The following is a 21,872-nucleotide window of genomic DNA, read 5'->3' on the forward strand; positions in this document are numbered from 1 at the left end:
CCACATCTGCAGCAAGTGTTGGTTGCTGTTAGAACTCCGGATCAGAGTTGATGATCTGGAATCTGAGCTTCAAACGCTGCGGCACATCCGGGAGGGGGAGAGTTACCTGGATGCTTTGTTTCAGGAGGCAGTCACACCTGGGAGATTAATTAATTCACATTCAGTTAGTGATCAGGCACAAAAGAGTGTGACTGTAAGTGAGGCAGGTCGGGGGAACCTGAGTTCAGGAGTGGAGGAGCCTCAGCCCTTGACCTTGTCCAACAGGTATGAGATTCTTGCTCCCTGTTCGGATGAGGAAAAGGGCTCTGGACAGGATGAGCCAACTGACCAAGGCACCATGGTGCAGAAGGCCATTCAAGAGGGGGGAACTAATAGACAAGTAGTGGTTATAGGGGATTCTATAATTAGGGGGAACAAATAGTATCCTTTGCAAGCCGGATCGGGAGTCTCGCATGGTGTGTTGCCTGCCCGGTGCCAGGGTGCGAGACATCTCTGACCGGCTTGAAAGGATATTGGAGCGGGAGGGGGAGGATCCAGTTGTTGTGGTTCACGTTGGTACCAACAACATAGGCAAGACTAGGGTGGAGGACCTGTTTGGGCATTACGAAGCACTAGGCAGGAAATTGAAGCACAGGTCCTCAAGGGTCATAATCTCCGGATTACTGCCCGAGCCACGTGCCAATTGGCATAGGGACAAGAAAATTAGGCAAGTAAACACGTGGCTAAGGGATTGGTGTGGGAAAGAGGGATTCCACTTCATGGGGCATTGGCATCAGTTTTGGAACCGGGGGGATCTGTACCGTTGGGACGGTCTCCACCTGAACCGATCAGGTACCAATGTTCTAGCGAAGAGGATAAATAGGGTGGTCAGTAGGACTTTAAACTTCTGAGTTGGGGGGAAGGGAAAGTGAAAGCGACAGGGAGTATGGAGGTAAATGGAAAGATAAGCAGCGGGATAGCATGTTTCCAGGCGGATTTAAAATTGAGGCAGACTGAGAATGCAGAAAAAAGCAAGGATAACTTAGGACATATGACTTCCAACATCTCTAATGATAAGGAAGTTAGCATTAAGGCACTTTACCTGAATGCTCGTAGCATTCATAACAAAGCCGATGAATTAATGGCACAGATAATAGTGAATGATTATGATGTAGTAGGCATCACAGAGACTTGGTTACAGGGGGGTCAGGACTGGCAGTTAAACCTCCATGGTTTTTCAACTTATCAAAAAGACAGAGAGGTGGGCAGAGGGGGTGGGGTTGCCTTGTTAGTTAAGAACAAAATTAAATCTATGGTATTGAATGACATCGCGTCGGATGATGTGGAGTCTGTGTGGGTGGAATTGAGGAACCACAAAGGCAAAAACACCATAATTGGAGTTGTGTACAGACCTCCTAACAGTGGTCAGGACCAGGGACGCAACATGTACCGGGAAATAGAGAAGGCATGTCAAAAAGGCAAGGTTACATTGATCATGGGTGACTTCAATATGCAGGTGGACTGGGTAAATAATATTGCTAGTGGATCTAAAGAAAGGGAATTCATGGAATGCTTACAGGATGGCTTTTTGGAACAGCTTGTCATGGAGCCCACAAGAGAGCAGGCTATTCTGGACCTAGTCGGTAAAAACAATGACTGCAGATGCTGAAAATCAAATACTGGATTAGTGGTGCTGGAAGAGCACAGCAGTTCAGGCAGCATCCAACAAGCAGCGAAATCAACGTTTCGGGCAAAAGCCCTTCATCAGGAATAAAGGCAGTGAGCCTGAAGCGTGGAGAGATAAGCTAGAGGAGGGTGGGGGTGGGGAGAGAGTAGCATAGAGTACAATGGGTGAGTGGGGGAGGAGATGAAGGTGATAGGTCAAAGAGAAGAGGGTGGAGTGGATAGGTGGAAAAGAAGATAGGCAGGTCGGACAAGTCAAGGAGACAGTAAGTGAGCTGGAAGTTTGAAACTAGGATAAGGTGGGGGAAGGGGAAATGAGGAAGCTGTTGAAGTCCACATTGATGCCCTGGGGTTGAAGTGTTCCGAGGCGGAAGATGAGGCGTTCTTCCTCCTGGTGGTGAGGGAGCGGCGGTGAAGGAGGCCCAGGACCTCCATGTCCTCGGCAGAGTGGGAGGTGGGAGTTGAAATGTTGGGCCACGGGGCGGTTTGGTTGATTGGTGCGGGTGTCTCGGAGATGTTCCCTAAAGCGCTCTGCTAGGAGGTGCCCAGTCTCCCCAATGTAGAGGAGACCACATCGGGAGCAACGGATACAATAAATGATATTGGTGGATGTGCAGGTGAAACTTTGATGGATGTGGAAGGCTCCTTTAGGGCCTTGGATAGAGGTGAGGGAGGAGGTGTTGAAAAAGTGCTTTGCAATGAACCAGACTCTATAAAAGATCTTAAAGTAAGGGAACCCTTAGGAAGTAGCGACCATAATATGGTAGAGTTCAGTCTGGAGTTTGAAAGGGAGAAGGCAAAATCTGATGTAATGGTGTTACAGTTGAATAAAGGTAATTATGAGGGCATGAGAGAGGAACTGACTAAAATAGACTGCAAGCAGAGGCTAACCGGGAAGACACTAGAGCAAAAATGGCTGGAGTTTGGAGGTATAATTGAGGACACTGTACAGAGGTTCATTCCCAAGAAAAGAAAGATTAACCGGGGAGGGATTAGATAATCTTGGCTGACAAAGGAAGTCAGGAAATGTATTAAAGAAAAAGAGAGATCCTATAAAGTGGCTAAGAACAGTGGGAAATCAGAAGATTGGGAAGGATACAAAAGCAAACAGAGGATTACAAAGAGTGTCATAAGAAATGAGAGGATCAAATATGAAGGTAGGCTAGCCAGTAATATTAGAAATAATAGTAAAAGTTTCTTTCAGTACATAAGAAACAAACGACAGACAAAAGTCGACATTGGGCCACTTCAAACTGATGCAGGGAACCTAGTGATGGGAGATAAGGAAATAGCAGAAGAACCTAACAAGTACTTTGTGTCAGTTTTCACAGTGGAAGACATGAGTAATATCCCAAAAATTAAAGGGTGTCACGGGGCTGAGTTGAGTATGGTTGCCATTACGAAAGAGATAGTGCTAGAAAAGTTAAAAAGTCTTAAAAATGATAAATCTCCTGGCCCCGATGGGATACACCCTAGAGTTCTGAGAGAGGTTGCTGAGGAAATAGCAGAGGCATTGGTTGAGATCTTTCAAGAGTCACTGGAGTCAGGAAAGGTCCCGGATGATTGGAAGATGGCTGTAGTAACCCCCTTGTTCAAGAAAGGATCAAGGCAAAAGATGGAAAATTATAGGCCAATCAGCTTAACCTCGGTTGTTGGTAAAATTCTAGAATCCATCATTAAGGATGAGGTTTCTAAATTCTTGGAAGAGCAGAGTCTGATTAGAACAAGTCAACATGGATTTAGTAAAGGGAGGTCATGCCTGACAAACCTGTTGGAATTTTTTGAAGAGGTAACAAGTAGGTTAGACCAGGGGAACCCAGTGGATGTGGTCTATCTGGACTTTCAAAAGGCCTTTGATAAGGTGCCACACGGGAGGCTGCTGAGTAAGGTGAGGGCCCATGGTGTTCGAGGTGAGCTGCTGGGATGGATTGAGGATTGGCTATCTGACAGAAGGCATAGAGTTGGGATAAAAGGTTCTTTTTCAGAATGGCAGCCGGTGACGAGCGGTGTCCCGCAGGGTTTGGTGCTGGGGCCACAGCTGTTCGCATTATATATTAATGATTTGGATGAGGGAACCGGGGGCATTCTAGCAAAGTTTGCCGATGATACGAAGTTAGGTGGACAGGCAGGTAGTACTGAGGAAGTGGGGAGGCTACAGAAGGATCTAGACAGGTTGGGAGAGTGGTCCAGGAAATGGCTGATGGAATTTAACGTGAGCAAGTGCGAGGTCTTGCACTTTGGCAAAAAGAATAAAAGCATGGACTACTTTCTAAATGGTGCGAAACTTAATAAAGCCAAAGCACAAAGGGATCTGGGAGTGCTAGTCCAGGATTCTCTAAAGGTAAACATGCAGGTTGAGTCTGTGATTAAGAAAGCGAATGCAATGTTGTCTCTTATCTCAAGAGGGTTGGAATATAAAAGCAGAGATGTACTACTAAGACTTTATAAAGCTCTGGTTCGGCCCCATTTGGAGTACTGTGTCCAGTTTTGGTCCCCACACCTCAGGAAGGACATACTGGCACTGGAACGTGTCCAGCGGAGATTCAAACGGATGATCCCTGGAATGACAGGTCTAGCATATGAGGAACGGCTGAGGATACTGGGATTGTATTCGTTGGAGTTTAGAAGATTAAGGGGAGATCTAATAGAGACGTACAAAATAATACATGGCTTTGAAAAGGTGGATGCTAGAAAATTGTTTCTGTTAGGCGAGGAGACTAGGACCCGTGGACACAGCCTTAGAATTAGAGGGGGTCATTTCAGAACGGAAATGCGGAGACATTTCTTCAGCCAGAGAGTGGTGGGCCTGTGGAATTCATTGCCACGGAGTGCAGTGGAAGCCGGGACGCTAAATGTCTTCAAGGCCGAGATTGATAGGTTCTTGTTGTCTAGAGGAATTAAGGGCTACGGGGAGAACGCTGGCAAGTGGAGCTGAAATGCGCATCAGCCATGATTGAATGGCGGAGTGGACTCGATGGGCTGAATGGCCTTGCTTCCACTTCTATGTCTTATGGTCTTATGGTCTTATGGGAGGGCTGTGACTGCGAGGGTGACCAGGGTCGGGGACGTGCTGGATGGTGGGGGCCTGGGCTGGACGCTGCCGCAGGATATAGCGAGCAGGGCAGCGGGAGACGTCCGGTACGTAGCCACCACCATCCGACACCTTAAAACGACGGTGCTCAGACCCCACGTAGTGCCCCAGTTGGAGGATGCTCAGGTGTGCGGTGGGATCCCATCTGCACTCACTCCTGCCCCGACGGAATTTCACATTGGCCCCAGGGTCCTGTACTTCCTGCGGGAGACTGTGCCCCACAACCTGAGCTGTCTCTGGAGTTTTAGTTTTGTCCCTTTCAGGGGTGTATCACACAGGGCCCTGTACAGACTGCTGCTGCACACCCTCATCCACCTCCCGGACACACCCTGGCGTGCCCATTTACCACCGGGCGGTGGGGACCATCCTCAGTGAAGGGCTCTCTACATGGGAGTCTTCCCCCTTTCTCACGTGGATCTGGGGTGGAGGGTATTGCACGCGGCAGTCCGCAGATTGTGGTGGTTCACGGACTCCCAGCCCAACTGCTTGTTCTGTGGTACTGTGGAGTCCATGGAACAGGACGCTTGCACTCCCTTTTGAGCTTTCTGGGAAACCTTCTCCTCCGTTTCTGGTTGGACTTCAGCCCCACACTCCCCATCATTGGGCACCCAGTGCCGAGGGGGGAGGGTTGGTCAGAGGATCTCCTCGTGGGTCTGCTCCTGGGCCTGGCCAAACTGGTTGTTAGGGCCGATTGCCTGACCCTCTTCCGTGGTTACGTTCGAGCCCGGGTGTCCCTGGAGAAGGAGCACGCAGTGTCTACCAACATCCTTGAGCTGTTCAGAGAGTGCCCTCCCCCTCACTGTTTGGTCACACAGCATTGCCCTTTGATGCTTGTCACTGGCCACTCGGCTGTTTCCTTTCTTCCTGGTGGTGGGAATTGAATAAAGATTTGTACATCTGTTGTCTTTCACTGTGTCTCACACCTGCACACACACAACATGGGGGCTGGGGAAAATATAAGCACTACCACAGTTAGGCAGCAGTGCGGGGGTAAAGAGAAAAACATATATAACCAGGAGATTTAGAATCCCCTCAGTCCAGGGCACTGACTCTGTGCTGGCTGAGCCACAGTCAGTGTGTTCTTGGAAAACAAAACTTAAAAGCTGCCATTTTAGCACCACACATGTGGCCCGAGTGGCCTAATGGATAAGGCACTGGTCTCCTAAACCAGGGATTATGGGTTCAAGTCCCATCTGGGGTGTCTGACTTTTAACCCTTGTCTTCATGGCTGATCTTCGTCCGAGGTCAAGTCAATTTCTCATCTCATCTGGATAAGTCCCCAGGTCTGTGTTGGGTTGGTGGGACCTTGTGTCAGAAAAATACAGAATGTTGAGGATATGCAGGATACAGGGGTGAATCGACTGAAAGAGACAGCACAGTCACAATGGCTGAAAACCTGCTGAGATTCTCCTGGGGATGGCATGGTAGCTCAGTGGCTGGCAGGACTGCCTCACAGTGTCAGGGACCTGGCTTTGATTCCTCCCTTGGGTGTCTGTTTGTGTAGAGTTGGCACATTCTCTCCATGGGGTACTCCGGGTGCCTTGGTTTCCTCCCACAGCCCAAAGATGTGCAGGTTCGGTGGATTGGCTTTGGGGAATGCAGGGTGAGAGGATCGGGCTTGGGCCTGGATGGGATGGTCTTCAGAGGGTCAGTGTGGATGTGATGGGCTGAATGGCCTCCTCCCACCCCACTCTAGGGCTTCTCTGAACAAGTTTGGAGCAGATGGTCAAAGGCCCAGTCAAGGCTTCGTGAAGGGACTGGCATCCAGGTGTGTGTCCCTATGCTCCTTTTCCCTGATCTTCCCGAATGTTCAAATCAACATCATCACATTAAAGACATTTTGTTTCTTGCCTTAATGAGAAGGGATTTGCCTTCAAGAGCACAAAGGTTTTGGATGTTGTCTCTTGAGGTTTGCTGATGAAACCGTTGATGTGCAAGGCCAGCTGCAGATAATGGCAGAGACACTCTCCAGTGGTGATTGTCAGCGTTACCAGTCGTGAAGACTTCATCCAAGAAACTGACGGTGATCTTGACCGCAGTCTCACCACGGCCTGCAAATCACAGTCGGCTTAACCAGACTCAAGAACTAAAGAGAAACCAAGAACATCTCACCGATATTACCATGAAGGTTGGTCACAGCAAAGGATCAACGGCGAGAACGCAAAAACACATTTCATATCTCTCTGTGCTGGAACTTTCTGCTGTCTTTCTCTACTGAAATAATATCCAGCTGCTTTATTCTTCCTACCAAAGTGTATGACCTCACACGTTCCAACATTGTTTTTCATTTGCTAAGTTTTTGGCTACTCCCTTAACCCATCCATCTCCCTCTGTAAACTCTGTGAGTCAGCCTCAGCAGTTGCCTTCCCACAAATGTTTGTCCAATCTGTGGATGCGGCACTCCAAGTTCTCCAATGATGGCCTAACTACCTCACATCTCCATCATAAGGTCACATGGGCTGCCACATCCCATCAAATGAATGCCGTCATGGGGATGTTTGCAAAGTGGATTAAAGAGCGAGGACACACAAGGAAAAGTCCAACACCCCAGATGGGACTTGAACCCACAATCCCTGGTTTAGGAGGCCAATGCCTTATCCATTAGGCCACTGGGGCTGCACAGTAAACACAAAAATAGCAGACTTTAAATACTGCACCCTGACCACTCATTGTGGGTTTTTCTGAGTTATATTCTTTCACTGCACTCTGGGGATCCAAGATGGCGGTGATCTCAGACGATCATGTTGCAGAGCTTTGCACCACAGCACAAGGGGGACGAATTTCTATCCCACCCAATCCGGACCATCACGATATCCTGGGACTCTGAAAAGGTTGTGGAGTCCCAGGACATTGTGAAAAATCAACGTACCTGCGTTTTCATCGTCCAGGGATGTTGAAGAAGGGAGGAGCAGTTTCCGGGGCCAGGCCCCCGGCCCAGCCTGCAGGATCCTCGGACTCGATTACCGACCAGGCCCTGGGGAAGGAGCTCACAAAATCTCGCGAGATGTTGGGGAAGCAGATAGAGGTGAAGCTGGCCCCGATCTCGATCATGCTGCAGAAGCATGAACAGCAGCTGGGAGACCTGGAAAAGAGGACGGATGAGGTTGAACACACAGTCACAGTGGTGGAAGCTGATACCAGTTCCTCTAAGGATAAGATCCAAGCATCGGAGGCTGAGGGGTGACCTTACAGAGGTTTATAAAATTATGAGGAGCATGAATAGGGTAAACCGCCAAGGTCTTTTCCCTTGGGTGAGGGACTCCAGAACTAGAGGGCTTAGGTTTAGAGTGAGAGGGAAAAGATATAAAGGACACCTAAGGGGCAACTTTTTCAGGCAGTGGGTGGTGTGTGTGTGTGGAATGAGCTGCCAGAGGAAGTGGTGGAGGATGGTACAATTACATTGTTTAAAAGGCATCTGGATGGGTATATGAATAGGAAGAGTTTGGAGGGAGATGGGCCGGGTGCTGGCAGGTGGGACTAGATTGGGTTGGGATATCTGTTCGGCATGGACGGGTTGGACCGAGGGTGTGTTTCTGTGCTGTACATCTCTATGACTCGATGACTGGAAGTGTCAGTCTGAGTAAATCCATTGTCTAGCTCCTGGCAATGTGACCCCATTGGATGATGTGAACCCAGCTCATGACCCCTTTGGCCAAAGATATGGAACATTCTGGAAGATCAGGGAAAAGAAGGATATGAACACACACCTGGATGCCAGTCCCTTGGCAAAGCCTTGACTGGGATCTGCAGCAGAGCTCTGACCATCTGCTCCAAACTTGTTCATAAAAGCCCTAGAGTGAGGGGGACAAGCCATTCAGCCCATCAAGTCCACACACAGCCTCTGAAGAGCATCCCATCCAGGCCCAATCCCTCTCCTCTCACCCTGCATTCCCCAAATCCAATCCACCGAACCTGCACATCTTTGGGCTGTGGGAGGAACACAATGCACTCCGAGTACCCCATGGAGAGAATGTGCAAACTCGACACAAACAGACACCCAAGGGAGGAATCAAAGCCAGGTCCCTGACACTGTGAGTCACCATGCCAGCCCCAGGAGAATCTCAGCAGTTCTTTCCCCATTGTGGCTCTGCTGTCTCTTTCAGGCAATTTCGACCCAATCCTGCAGATCCCCGACAACTTTGTGCAAGTTCATGTTGGACAGCACTTCCCATCAACTGAATGCAGACATGGGGATGTTTATAATGTAGATTAGAAGTCAAGTTCAACAAGGACAACCTATGAAATTTAGCTACTCAGGATAGTGTTAGGAGCCCAATATCTTATCCATTAGGCCACTGGGGCTACATGTCTGCTGTTAAACTGGCAGACTTTAAATACTGCACCCTGATGGCTCATATTGTATGTTTCTTATTTTTATACTCTCACTAATTGTTTTTTACACCATCCATCTCATGTTAAAAAATTGGCTGCTTGATAAATCAATCTCGCTTCCCATTTGTCCCCAAACGGACAGACAAGAAACCAACCAAACTCCAACATTGCACAACTCACATCTGAGGAAAATGGTGCAGACAGGAAAATAGCAAAGGGTTCAATGTTATTTTGTGCAACGCTTTCAAGATATTTGCAGTTAGTGGGGAGGAAGTAGGTGGAGATGTTGCAAAAAGTTGCAGTGAGGACAAATGCTTTCTTTGGTTAGACAGCACTTGGAATACTGCGTCCAGTTCTGGTCGCCCTATTATAGGAAAGATGTGGATGCTTTGGAGAGAGTTCAGAAGAGGTTTACCAGGATGCTGCCTGGACTTGAGGGCCTATCTTATGAAGAGAGGTTGACTGAACTCGGACTATTCTCATTGGAGAATAGGAGGAGGAGAGGGGACCTAATTGAGGTATACAAGATAATGAGAGGTATGGATGGAGTTGATAGCCAGAGACTATTTCCCAGGGCAGAAATGGCTAACACCAGGGGGCATAATTTTAAGTTGGTTGGAGGAAAGTATAGAGGGGATGTCAGAGCCGGGTTCTTTACACAGAGAGTTTTGAGAGCATGGAATGCGTTGCCAGCAGCAGTTGTGGAAGCAAGGTCATTGGGGACATTTAAGAAACTGCTGGACATGCATATGGTCACAGATATTTGAGGGTGCATACATGAGGATCAATGGTCAGCACAACATCATGGGCTGAAGGGCCTGTTCGGTGCTGTACTGTTCTATGTTCTATGTAGTATGTTCTAAATCAACAGAATCTTAGCGGGCATTCAGCCCATTGTGGCTATGCTGTCTCTTTCAGACAATTCTCCCCAAGATCTCCCAAATCCTGGAATTGCCTTGTGCACGTTTCTATTACACATCATTTGCCATAATCTCAGCACAGGCACAGTGATTTTGAACAGAGTAGTTGAAAAATGCAGTCAATTTGGATCATGATGAAGTTGGCATGGGACAAAAGTCAGCTACAAAGACCAAGCTTAAAACGTGAGCAGCCCAGAGGGAATTTAAACTCACAATCCCACACTTTGGAGGACAGTGGTTTACCCAATATGCTACTAGGGCACACAGAGCCATTTGCCAGTGTAAAGTCTTGGCATCATTAGAGTATTACATCCCAGCATGTTCCAACATCTCAAATGACATGTTGAGGGATACACTAAAGTTTCGGGCAGCTTCTGCCAAGGTGTAACAGGGAAACAACACGGTCTCAGGTCTTTCTGACAAATTATCACATCATTCTTTCAATTCTCAGACCCTCTTGGTGCCTGACAATGAACAGTGATCGGTTCCTGCCCAAGTACAAAATGCCTTTTTGTTCACAACAATACAGAAGCTTTGAGAAATGTCAACATTCCAATGTTTTGTTGGTTCTTATCTCTCTGCATAGACTGTACACAACTGATTTTGAATCAAGGAAAGCATACCAAACGCCTTCTTCACTCTCCTATCGATCCCCGACTCTACTTTCAAGGAGCTATGAACCTGCACTCTCAGGTCTCTTTGTTCACCAACACTCCCTGGGACATTCCCATTAAGTCTATAAGCCCAGCTAAGATTTGCTTTCCCAAAATGCAGCACCTCACATTGATCTAAATTAAACTCCACCCATCACTCCTCAGCTCATCGGCCCTTCTAATCAAGATCCCGTTGGAATCTGAGGGAACCTTCTTTGCTGTCCACTACACCTCCAATTTTGGTGTCATCTGCAATCTTACTAATGATACCTCATAATGATAATAACATATATATAAATGACGGAAAGTAGTGGACCCAACACTGATTCTTGTGGCACTCCATTGGTCACAGGGCTCCAGTCTGAAAAACAACCCTCCACCATCATCCTCTGTCTCCTACCTTTGAGCCAGTTCTGTATCCAAACAGCTAGTTCTCCCTGTATTCCATGAGATCTCACCTTGCTGATCAGTCTCCCATGGGGAACCTTGTCGAACGCCTTACTGAAGTCCATATAGATCACATCCACCGCTCTGCCCTCATCAATCCTCTTTGTGACTTTTTCAGAAAACTCAATCATGTTTTTGAGTCATGATTTCTCCAGCATTTTCTCTCTTTCAGATTTCCAGCATTCACAGCATTTAGCTTTTATTGGACAGCTTGCCATTTCACTTGGCAATGAAAAACATTTTGTGATTTACACATGAAAGAACTGAAACTAACCTGGTCATTCTAAAAGATGAGAGACTTCACACACAATCCAGATTTTTTTCAATATATAATTTCAGTGACATCACACTCTAAACGTTTGCCATAAATTCTGTGTCTTACAATCTTATACTCCACAACCACCTGACGAAGCAGCAGCGCTCCGAAAGCTAGTACTTTGAGATAAACCTGTTGGACTACAACCTGGTGTTGTCTGATTTTTCACGATGATTATTCGAAACTTGCACAAGGTAATTGCAGGAATTGGGAGATCTTGGGGTGAACTGTATGAAAGAGACAGCACAGCCACAATGGGCTGAATGCCTGCTATGATTCTGGTGATTTGTCCTCAATGCAGCTGTTTTGCAACATCTCCACTTACTCCTTCCTCACTAACTGTAAATATCTTCAAGGTGCTGCACAAAATAACATTGAGCCCTTTGCTATTTTCTCGTCTGCTCCATGTTCCTCAGAATTGAGTTGTGCAACATTGGAGCTTGGTTAATTTCTCGTTTGTCCGTTTGGGGACAAATGGGAAGTGAGATTGATTAATCAAGCAGCCAGCAATTTAGCATGAGATGGTCGGGGTAAAAAACAATCAGTGAGAGGATAACACTCAGAAACACACAGTATGAGAGGTCGGGTGCAGTACATAAAGGCTGTGAATTTCAGCCTGCCATGTGGCCCCAGTGGCCTAATGGATATGGCACTGGCTTTCTAAGCCAGGGATTGTGGGTTCGAGTCCCATCTGAGGTGTCAGTCACTTGCCCTTCTTCAACTTGATTTCTAATTTACTTTGGGAAAATCTCCATGTCTGCATTCAGTTGATGGGAAGTGGTGCCCAACATCTTCTTGCACAAGTTTTGCAGGATTGAGGTGAATTGTCTGAAAGAGAAAGCACAGTCACAATGGCTGAAAACCTGCTGAGATTCTCCTGGGGATGGCATGGTGGCTCAGTGGGTAGCACTGCTGCCTCACAGTGTCAGGAACCTGGCTTTGATTCCTCCCTTCGGTGTCTGTTTGTGTCGAGTTTGCACATTCTCTCCATGGGGTACTCCGGGTCCTTTGGTTTCATCCCACAGTCCCAAAATGGACAGGTTCGGTGGATTGGCTTTGGGGAATGCAGGGTGAGAGGATAGGGGTTAGGCCTGGCTGGGATGCTCTTCAAAGGGTCAGTGTGGATGTGATGGGCTGAATGGCCTGCGCAACTCACGCGAGGACTTTTCTGAACAGGTTTGGAGCAGATGGTCAGAGCTCCACTGCAGGACCCAGTCAAGGCTTTGCTAAGGGTTTAGCGTTCAGGTGTGTTTTCCCCCTCTCCTGTCCCTCATCTTCCAGAATCTTCTGTGGCTTTGGCCAATACGGTCATGAGCTGGGTTCACATCATCCAATGGGGTCACACCAATACCCTTCACTGTTGTCATGCCAGGAGCTATAAAGTGGATTGACTCAGGCTGACACTTCTCCAATATACAACCCTCAGTCTGGTTGGAACTGGTTCTTCTTGAATCTTTGTAGCTCTTTGATCTTAGCTGCATGGTTCTCTCGAGCCGATAGCTGCTGTTTAATTTAGTTTGGCCAATTTTCTATCAGGTCAAATTTCTCCAGCTGAGGATCAATTGAGAATGCCTGATTTTGTTGTCATGGTCATGTGACCACACAGGATTGAGATCAGCTGCACTCTGAAGGGTTAAACAAAATCAAACATTCAAATACCATTTGAGCCCACAATCTCTGGTTTAGGAAGTTAGTGCCTTACCTATGAGGTAACTGGTTTCCAACAGATAGACCTATCTGTCTGTGGATACAGCAACTTCTCTTTTGGTTGTGTTGGTATCAGACTAAGCTATATTCAGTCAATGTTACCACTTGAACCCCAGATTACCTGTATGTTTGGTATTTATGATAAGGTCCAATATGTCAATGGAAATGATTGAAATCTGGGTGTTCAAGGTTGGAACTGATGGGGCTGTGGCTATGCATTTGGGCCCTTACCTTTCTTAGTCAAGGTATTGAATACAATTGCAAGGAGGCTATGATGGAGGTGTGTGGTAGTTAGGCCATCGTTGGAGAACTTGGAGTGCCACATCCACAGATTGGACAAACATTTGTGGGAAGGCAACTGTTGAGGCTGACTCACAGAGTTTACAGAGGGAGATGGATGGGTTTAGGGATTGGCCCAAAAATTTAGCCAATTGAAATACAATGTGGGAACATGTGAGGTCACGTAAATTTACCCCCCGTCTGGAGCTGATATATTGGGATCCCTATGAATGCCCTCCACCAATGATTCAATCCTCACTGTAAAAAGCAGTGGGGAAAGGGAACAGACCTGCCGGCTGACCCAAAAAATGTTAAAATTGCTTGATCACACCCTGTTTGTGATGATTGCAGTGAGAGGGTCATTATGGAGACCCTTTACCCATCTTATAAAAACTTCGCCCAAAACAAACCGCTCCAGAGTATAGAAAAGGTACGGCCTCTCAACTCGGTCAAGCGCCTTCTCTGTATCTAGAGAAATCACCAATCCCTACATTGACCTTCCCTTTTTTAAGAATACGAGAAATATTGGCCTCTCTCAGAGATGGCGGGAGACAATCATGGCTGTATGAGTCATTAAACATGTTGAACATCGGGCCTGACAATATGTTTATAAATTCCTTCTAGAATTCGCTGGAAAGTCCATCAGGACTGGGTGCCTTTCCACTCTGAAGCTGCTTCACAGCCTCCTGCACCTCTCGCTCTGATAAGGGGACATTGAGAAAAGACTCTTGTTCAGGGGTCAAACCCAGGAGCTCCAGATCCTGAATAAAGCCTGTATTTTGGCCCGCCCCTCCTCACAAACCTCAGACTGGTATAACTTAGTGTAAAATCTCTGGAATGACACATTAATCTTTTTGGAGTCACACGTTCGGTTCCCAGACCCTTCCCTAATCACTGTAATGGCTTGAGGGGCGCTCTTTTACCTAGCGAGATATGCTAAGTATTTGCCAGACCTGCCTCCATGATCATATAACCTCTGCTTTGCAAAATTAAGCTCATTCTTTGCTGTCTGTGTGAGCACGGAATTCAATGCAGACCGCAGCGCCGCAATCCTCTGGAACTTGACCAACGAGGGCCTGTCAAAGTAGGCCTTCTCAGCTGCCTTCAACCATGCTTTGAGGAGACGTTGCTGCTCACCCTTCTTCCGCCTCCTACTGGCAGAGTAGGAAATAACTGACCACTGTCATAGGCTTTGGCAATTTCCAAAAGGAAGGATTGGCTACGAGCCGAGCGTGAGTTAATGTCGAGGAAAGACCAAAATTCCCGAGACAAATGCTCCACAAACGTATTATCCTTGAGGATAAAAGGATCCATTTGCCAGTGCCTTGGACCCACTGTAACGTCCTTAATCTTAACCAACAGGTACAGTGGAGTGTGATCAGAGATGGTAATATTACCGATCGTACAAGGTGCCACCAAGTCCAGGGTTGCCACGGGGATTGGAAAAAAATCAATCCTGGTGTGACATCTGTGTGGATTGGAGAAGAAAACCGTAAAATCCCTGCCTGTAGGGTGGAGACACCTCCAGATGTCCATCAACCCTCACTCCACACACAGATCCACTCATTGTTTAGTTTGTACAGAGGATATCGGGGGTGGGGGCTTTGGGGAACCTCAGTACTGTGGGATCCATGAGACAGTTAAAATCTCCCCCTATAATGATATGCCAGGACTCCAGACTGATCAATTCAGAAAACAAAAAGTTGAGGGGATGCACTGGAGGACAATAACATTTAAACACCATATTTTTCCCATTTATCAATGCTATAAGAATTACAAACCTCCTGTGTGTGTGTCTTTGACACACTCTAGTAACTTAACCTGGAGATTCCTCCTCACCAATACAGCCACTCCCCTACTTCTGGTATTAAATGATGTGAAGTAAACCAGATCAAGGCCATTCTGCTGTAGTTTCAAATGCTCCCTGTCATTCAAGTGCGTCTCCTGAAACAAAGGAATATCCACTTTCTCCTTTCTAAGACTCAAAAGTACCTTCTTCCTCTTAATTGGTGAGAGACTTCCCTTGATTCCTGAAGAAGGGCTGATGCCCGAAACGTCGATTCTCCTGTTCCTTGGATGCTGCCTGACTTGCTGCGCTTTTCCAGCAACACATTTTCAGCTCTGATCACCAGCATCTGCAGTCCTCACTTTCTTCTCGACTTCCCTTGATATTCCAGGTTCACCATTCAATCATGTCATTAGCCATAATCTTCTGCAGTAACATTTAAATTCCAGAGAGGAGGAACACGAACCACAAATCACTGAGCCTTAGTGTCATATGATCCATCAAATATACAAACTACATGAACTGAAACCACTACAATTGACAAACCTACAAAACTATCAAAGATTAAAAGCAATACAAACCACCATATAAAGTGCCAATGGCGCTGAATAGGGGAACTCACCTCCTGCCCAAAGGGGTCAACTACCCATCGCAAACTGCGCATGAGTGGGCATCAAGCCATCCCAAACAGTTTCCCTCCTTCTAGCTAGAGCCGTACCACAAACACAAGCAGAATAGAAAGTAAATATACCATAGAATAGAAATATGAATAAAGAGAAAAACATTTCAGATCGATGGGGTAAATACCCCACCTATCCTCTGGTATAACTTCACTTAGAAATTGAAAGTACACATCTCAACCGCCACCAAACACAGTTTAAACCGGATTATTACCAATTGGGAAAACAAGGAAAAGAAAGCTCCAACTGGACTTCCTCAGTTTCTTTAAAAAACAACAAAGACATAACCAAACAACACTATTTGTAGATACTAAATTGTTCAGATTCGGTTAATTTGTCCACAAAGTCTCTTGCCTTCTCCGATGTATCAAAGAGATGTACGGATCCATGTAAGGTTATCGGAGCACCGCCGGATACCTCAGAGAGTACTGGATCCCAAACTCCCTCAGTCTTCTCTTGGCAGAAACATTATCCGTCAGGGGGCGGGAATTAAACAGCCAGGGCTGACAAAGGAAGTCAGGAAATGTATCATAGGGAAAGAGAGAGCCTCCAAAGTGGCCAAGAGCACTGGGAAATCAGAAGATTGGGAAGACGACAAAAACAAACAGAGGATAACAAAGACATAGAAATAGGAAGGAGAGGATCAAATATGAAGGTAAGCTCGCCAGTAATATTAGAAATGATGGTTAAAGTTTCTTTCAATACATAAGAAACAAACAAGAGGCAAAAGTAGAAATTGTGCCATTCCAAATTGATGCAGGAAGGCTCGTGAAGGGAGATAAGGAAATGGTTGAAGAACTTGGTCAATACTTTGTGTCAGTCTTCACAGTGGAAGACATGAGTATTATCCTAACAATTAAGGAGAGCCAGGGGGCAGATTTGAATATGGTAGCCATTACAAAAGAGGAAGTGCTCAAAACGCTAAAAGGTCTAAAAATTGATAAATCTCCCGGCCTCGATGGTCTACATCCGAGAGTTCTGCGGGAGGTGGCTGAGGAAATAGTAGAGGGTATTTTCAATCTTTCAAAAATCACTGGAATCAGGGAAATTCCCAGATGATTGGAAAATCACTGTTGTAAACACCTTGTTCAAGAAAAGATCAAGATAAAAGATGGAAAATTATAGGCTTGTTAGCCTAACCTTGGTTGTAGGTTAAATTCTAGGATCCATCATTAAGGATGAGATTTCTAAATTCTTGGAAGTGCAGGGTTGGATTAGAACAAGTCAGCATGGATTTAGTAAGGGGAGGTCATGCCTGACAAACCTGTTAGAATTCTTTGAAGAGGTAACAAGTAGGTGAGACCAGGGAAACCCAGTGGATGTGATCTACCTAGATTTCCAAAAGGCCTTTGATAAGGTGCCTCACGGGAGACTGCTGAGTAAGGTGAGGGTCCATGGTGTTTGAGGTGAGCTACTGGCATGGATTGGGGATTGGCTGTCTGACAGAAGGCAGAGAGTTGGGATAAAAGGTTCTTTCTTGGAATGGCAGCTGGTGACAAGTGGTGTCCCCTAGGGTTCAGTTTTGGGGCCGCAGCTGTTCACTTTATATATTAATGATCTGGATGAAGGGACTGGGGGACATTCTGGTGAAGTTCACCAATGATGCAAAGTTAGGCAGACAAGCAGGTCGTTCTGAGGAGATGGGGAGGCTGCAGAAAGATTTAGACAGTTTAGGAGAGTGGTCCAGGAAATGGCTGATGAAATTCAACCTGAGCAAATGCTCGGACTTACACTTTGGAAAAAGGAATACAGGCATGGACTATTTTTTAAACAGTGAGAAAATTCTTAAAGCCAAAGTACAAAGGGATCTGGGAGTGATAGTCCAGGAATGTCTAAAGGTTGACTTGCAGGTTGAGTCTGTGGTTAAGAAAACAAATGTAATGTTGCCATTTATCTCAAGAGGGTTGGAATGTAAAAGCAGCGATGTCCTTCTGAGACTTTATAAAGCTCTGGTTAGGCCCCATTTGAAATACTGTATCCAATTTTGGGCTCCACACCTCAGGAAGGACATACTGGCACTGGAGCATGTCCAGCAGAGATTCACACAGATGATCCCTGGAATGGGAGGCTTAACATACAATGAACAGCTGAGGATCCTGGGATTGTATTGATTAGAGTTTCGAAGGTTGAGGGGAGATCTCATACAAATTTACTAGATAATGCATGGCTTAGAAAGGGTGGATGCTGGGAATGTGTTTCCATCAGGACCCATGGGCACAGCCTGAGAATTAGAGGGGGGTCAATTTAGAACGGAAATGAGGAGACATTTCTTCAGGCAGAGAGTGGTGGGCCTGTGGAATTCATTGCCGTGGAGCGCAGCAGAGGCCAGGGCGTTAATTGTCTTCAGGGCAGAGATTGATAAATTCTTGATCACGGAAGGAATTAAGGGTGAACGGTGAGAGTGCCACAAAGTGGCGTTGAAATGCCCATCATTCACGATTGAATGGGGGGGGTGGACCCGATGGGCTGAATGGCCTTACTTCCATTCCTATGTCTTAGGCTCATCATCATAAGGTTTTCTTTTCTGGTTTCCCACCGCTGAGAAGTCCTGGAAAGGCATGAGCTTAGAGCCCTCGTAAATTAGGGCCTTCAGATCCTTCCCCTGGATTAGACTACCTACAGTGTGGAAACAGGTAACACTATGGGCAATTTAACATGGCCAATTCACCTTTGTACTGTGGGAGGAAACTAGAGCAATGTGCAGACTCCACAATTCCCAAAGCGGGAATTGAACCTGACACCCTGGTATTGTAAGGCAGCAGTGCTAACCACTGAGCCACCTGATTCTGGGAGCTGCCACAATTCTCTCCTTAGCTCTGTAGTTCATACAGTTTTTGAGCAAAATAAAATGTAGTTCTGCAAATTCAAATTCACCCCACAAACTTATATGTGCTTGTAAGTGTGTGTGTGTGTGTGTGTGTGTGTCTGTGCACATGTGTGCGTGCGCGCGTGTGCGTGTGTGCGTGTGGGTGTGCGTGTGTCTGTGCGTGTGCATATATGGGGTGGGGGGGTGGGGCTGTTCTGAGTGTCAACAGACAGGAGTGTTCCCTCCCAGTCAGAGAACACTTCAGCAATTCGGGACATTCGACCTCGGACCTTCCTCCAAGGGGGACTTCGGGACAGGCAACAATGAAAAGTGGCCGAGCAGAGGCTGATCACCAAGTTTGGGAACAATGGAGATGGCCTCAACTGGGACATTACAGGTGACCCCATTCAACTACACACACACACACACACACACACACGTACACACACACACATACACACACACACACACATACACACACACATGCACACATACACACACACTTACACACACACACACATACCCACACATACACACACATACACGTATATACATAAACACAAACACATACACATATGCACATACACACCCACATACACACACGTACACATACATATATACACACACACATATATACATACATACACACCCACACACATGCATACGCATATTAACACACACACATATACACACACACACGCACCCACACACACACATGCACACATATATACACACACATTCACATGCATAAACACATATACACACACAGATACACACCCACACACACAAACACATCCACACACAGATATACATACACACACATATATATACACACACATATGCACACACACACATGCACACGCACATATACACACAAATACACACCCACACACATATACGCACACATACACTCACATATACACCCACACGCACATATACACACACCCATATACACACACACATATAAGTTTGTGTGATGAACGTGTACTTACAAAATTACATTTTACTTTGCTTAAAAACGATATGAATTCCTGTGAGATGCTGTAAATCTGTTTATTAGATTAGAATCAGTCTGACCATTGTGGCACAGACAGTCTGACACAGGGAAGCTCACACCTTCAATGCATCATCTGGGCCCACACGACACCAATTGTTAAAGTTCACTTGAGAATGTAACTTTTGATAAAAGTTCTGCAATTTACATATGAAAGAACGAAAACCAACCTGGCCATTCTAAAAGATGAGAGACTTCACAAACAATCCAGATACAATTTCTCAAGATACAATTTCAGTTGCATCACACTGTAAACATTTGCTATAAATTCTGTGTCCTGCAATCTTATTCTCCACAACCACCTGATGAAGGAGCAGTGCTCCGAAACCTAGTGCTTCCACATGTTCGACTCTAACCTGGTGTTGTGTGATTTTTAAATCTGTCATTCACCCATCTCCTGACGGTTGAGCATACATCTCAAGGTCAGGACAGCGGCCCTCCGCAGGGATACAAATCGACTCCTTCTTTGGTCGCTCCACGATGGATCTCTCTGATGACTGTTCCCGTTCGTTGGTTGGCTCATTGGGATCATTGCTGACATCTTGGAAGAATTCCTGGAGTCTCATTGGTCTGATGAATTCCTCACAACTTTCCTCAAGTATTCTTGTTGGTGATGGGGACAAAGGGAGACTAAATCTGATTTGCATTTCAACTTGAATTTGTTAAAAAAGTATTGAAACAGTTTGTAACATCATTTGGAAATGCATACAGTGGTTCTAAATCAGTTGTGTACAGTCTATGCAGAGAGAAAAGAACCAACAAACCATTGGAATATTGACATTTCTCAAACCTTCTGTATCGTTGTGGAAAGAAAGGCATTTTGGACTTGGGCAGGAAACGATCTCTGTTCATTGTCAGGCACCAAGAGGGTCTGAGAACTGAAAGGACGATGTGATCATTTGTCAGAAAGACCTGAGACTGTGTTGTTTCCCTTTTACACCTTGGCAGCAGCTGCCTGAACCTTTAGTGCGTCCCTCAGTGTGTTGTCACAGATCTGGGAGTGTGCTTGGCTGTCACACTCATTTGAGGTCAACTGTTCCCAGTGGTCTGCCAATATAGTGCCCTCATGGCCTAATGGTTATGGCACTGGCCTCTGAAATCTGGGATTTCAGGGATTTCATTTTTAAGCCTGGTCTTTGCAGTGGCTGATTTTCATCCCATGTCAACTTCATCTCAATCCAAATTGACTGGATTTTTTAACTACTCTGTTAAAAATCATTGTGCCTGTGTTGAGATTATGGCAAATGCTGTTTAGTAGAAACTTAAACAAGATAATTCTGGGATTTGGGAGATCTTGGGGTGAATTGTCTGAAAGAGACAGCACAGCCACAATGGGCTGAATGCCCGCTAAGATTCTGTTGATTTGTCCTCAATGCAGCTTTTTGCAACATCTCCACTTCCACCTTCCCCAGTAACTGCAAATATCTTCAAGGTGCTGCACAAAATAACATTGAGCCCTTTGCTATTTTCCTGTCTGCTCCATTTTCCTCAGACTTGAGTTGTGCAAAGTTGGAGTTTGGTTGATATCTCATCTGTCCGTTTGGGGAGAAATGGGAGGCGGGATCAATTTATCAAGCAGCCAACAATGTGGCATGAGATGGAAGGCGGAAGAACCAATCAGTGAGAGTACAACACACAGAAACACACACGATGAGAGGTCAGGGTGCAGTATTTAAAGGCTGCCATTGGCAAAAAGCAAGTGGGGCCCCAGTGGCCTAATGGATAAGGCACTGGCCTTCTAAGCCAAGGGTTGTGGGTTCAAGTCCCATCTGGGGTGTCTCTGTGGCTTATCCTTTATTTCTAAACTATTTTGGAAAAATCCCCATCTCTGCATTCAGTTGATGGTCAGTGGTATCCAACATGATCTTGCACAAGATTTTCAAGGATCTGCAGGATTGAATGTTGAAGGTGGTGATCAAGTGGCTGCTGTTTCTGGATGGGGACGAGATTCCTGAGAGTGCGGTTGGAGAGGTTGCTTTTGGAAGCCAGCTCTCATCACACTCTCATCAACAAACCAACACTTCAACACTGATCCCTCCAGAACATCGGATATTACTGACAGAGAATACCCTTGCCAACGTTTATAGGTGCACCATCGACAGCATTCTGTCTGGATGTGTCACTACCTGGTTTGGCAAC

The 21,872-nt window shown here is 46.2% G+C and overlaps 4 non-coding genes across 4 annotated transcripts; 3 read left to right on the top strand and 1 right to left on the bottom strand.

Moving 5' to 3' along the window:
• Positions 1 to 5,881: 5,881 nt before the first annotated feature.
• trnar-ccu (transfer RNA arginine (anticodon CCU)) lies at positions 5,882 to 5,954 on the top strand. The gene has a single exon. It is a non-coding gene; the product is annotated as a tRNA-Arg (tRNA).
• A 1,342-nt stretch (positions 5,955 to 7,296) lies between these two features.
• On the bottom strand, positions 7,297 to 7,369 carry trnar-ccu (transfer RNA arginine (anticodon CCU)). The gene has a single exon. It is a non-coding gene; the product is annotated as a tRNA-Arg (tRNA).
• Positions 7,370 to 12,047: 4,678 nt separating this feature from the next.
• Positions 12,048 to 12,120, top strand: trnar-ucu (transfer RNA arginine (anticodon UCU)). The gene has a single exon. It is a non-coding gene; the product is annotated as a tRNA-Arg (tRNA).
• A 9,317-nt stretch (positions 12,121 to 21,437) lies between these two features.
• trnar-ucu (transfer RNA arginine (anticodon UCU)) lies at positions 21,438 to 21,510 on the top strand. The gene has a single exon. It is a non-coding gene; the product is annotated as a tRNA-Arg (tRNA).
• Positions 21,511 to 21,872: the final 362 nt, after the last annotated feature.

This window comes from Chiloscyllium punctatum, chromosome 18 (assembly GCF_047496795.1).
Source record: "Chiloscyllium punctatum isolate Juve2018m chromosome 18, sChiPun1.3, whole genome shotgun sequence".
NCBI lineage: Eukaryota > Metazoa > Chordata > Chondrichthyes > Orectolobiformes > Hemiscylliidae > Chiloscyllium > Chiloscyllium punctatum.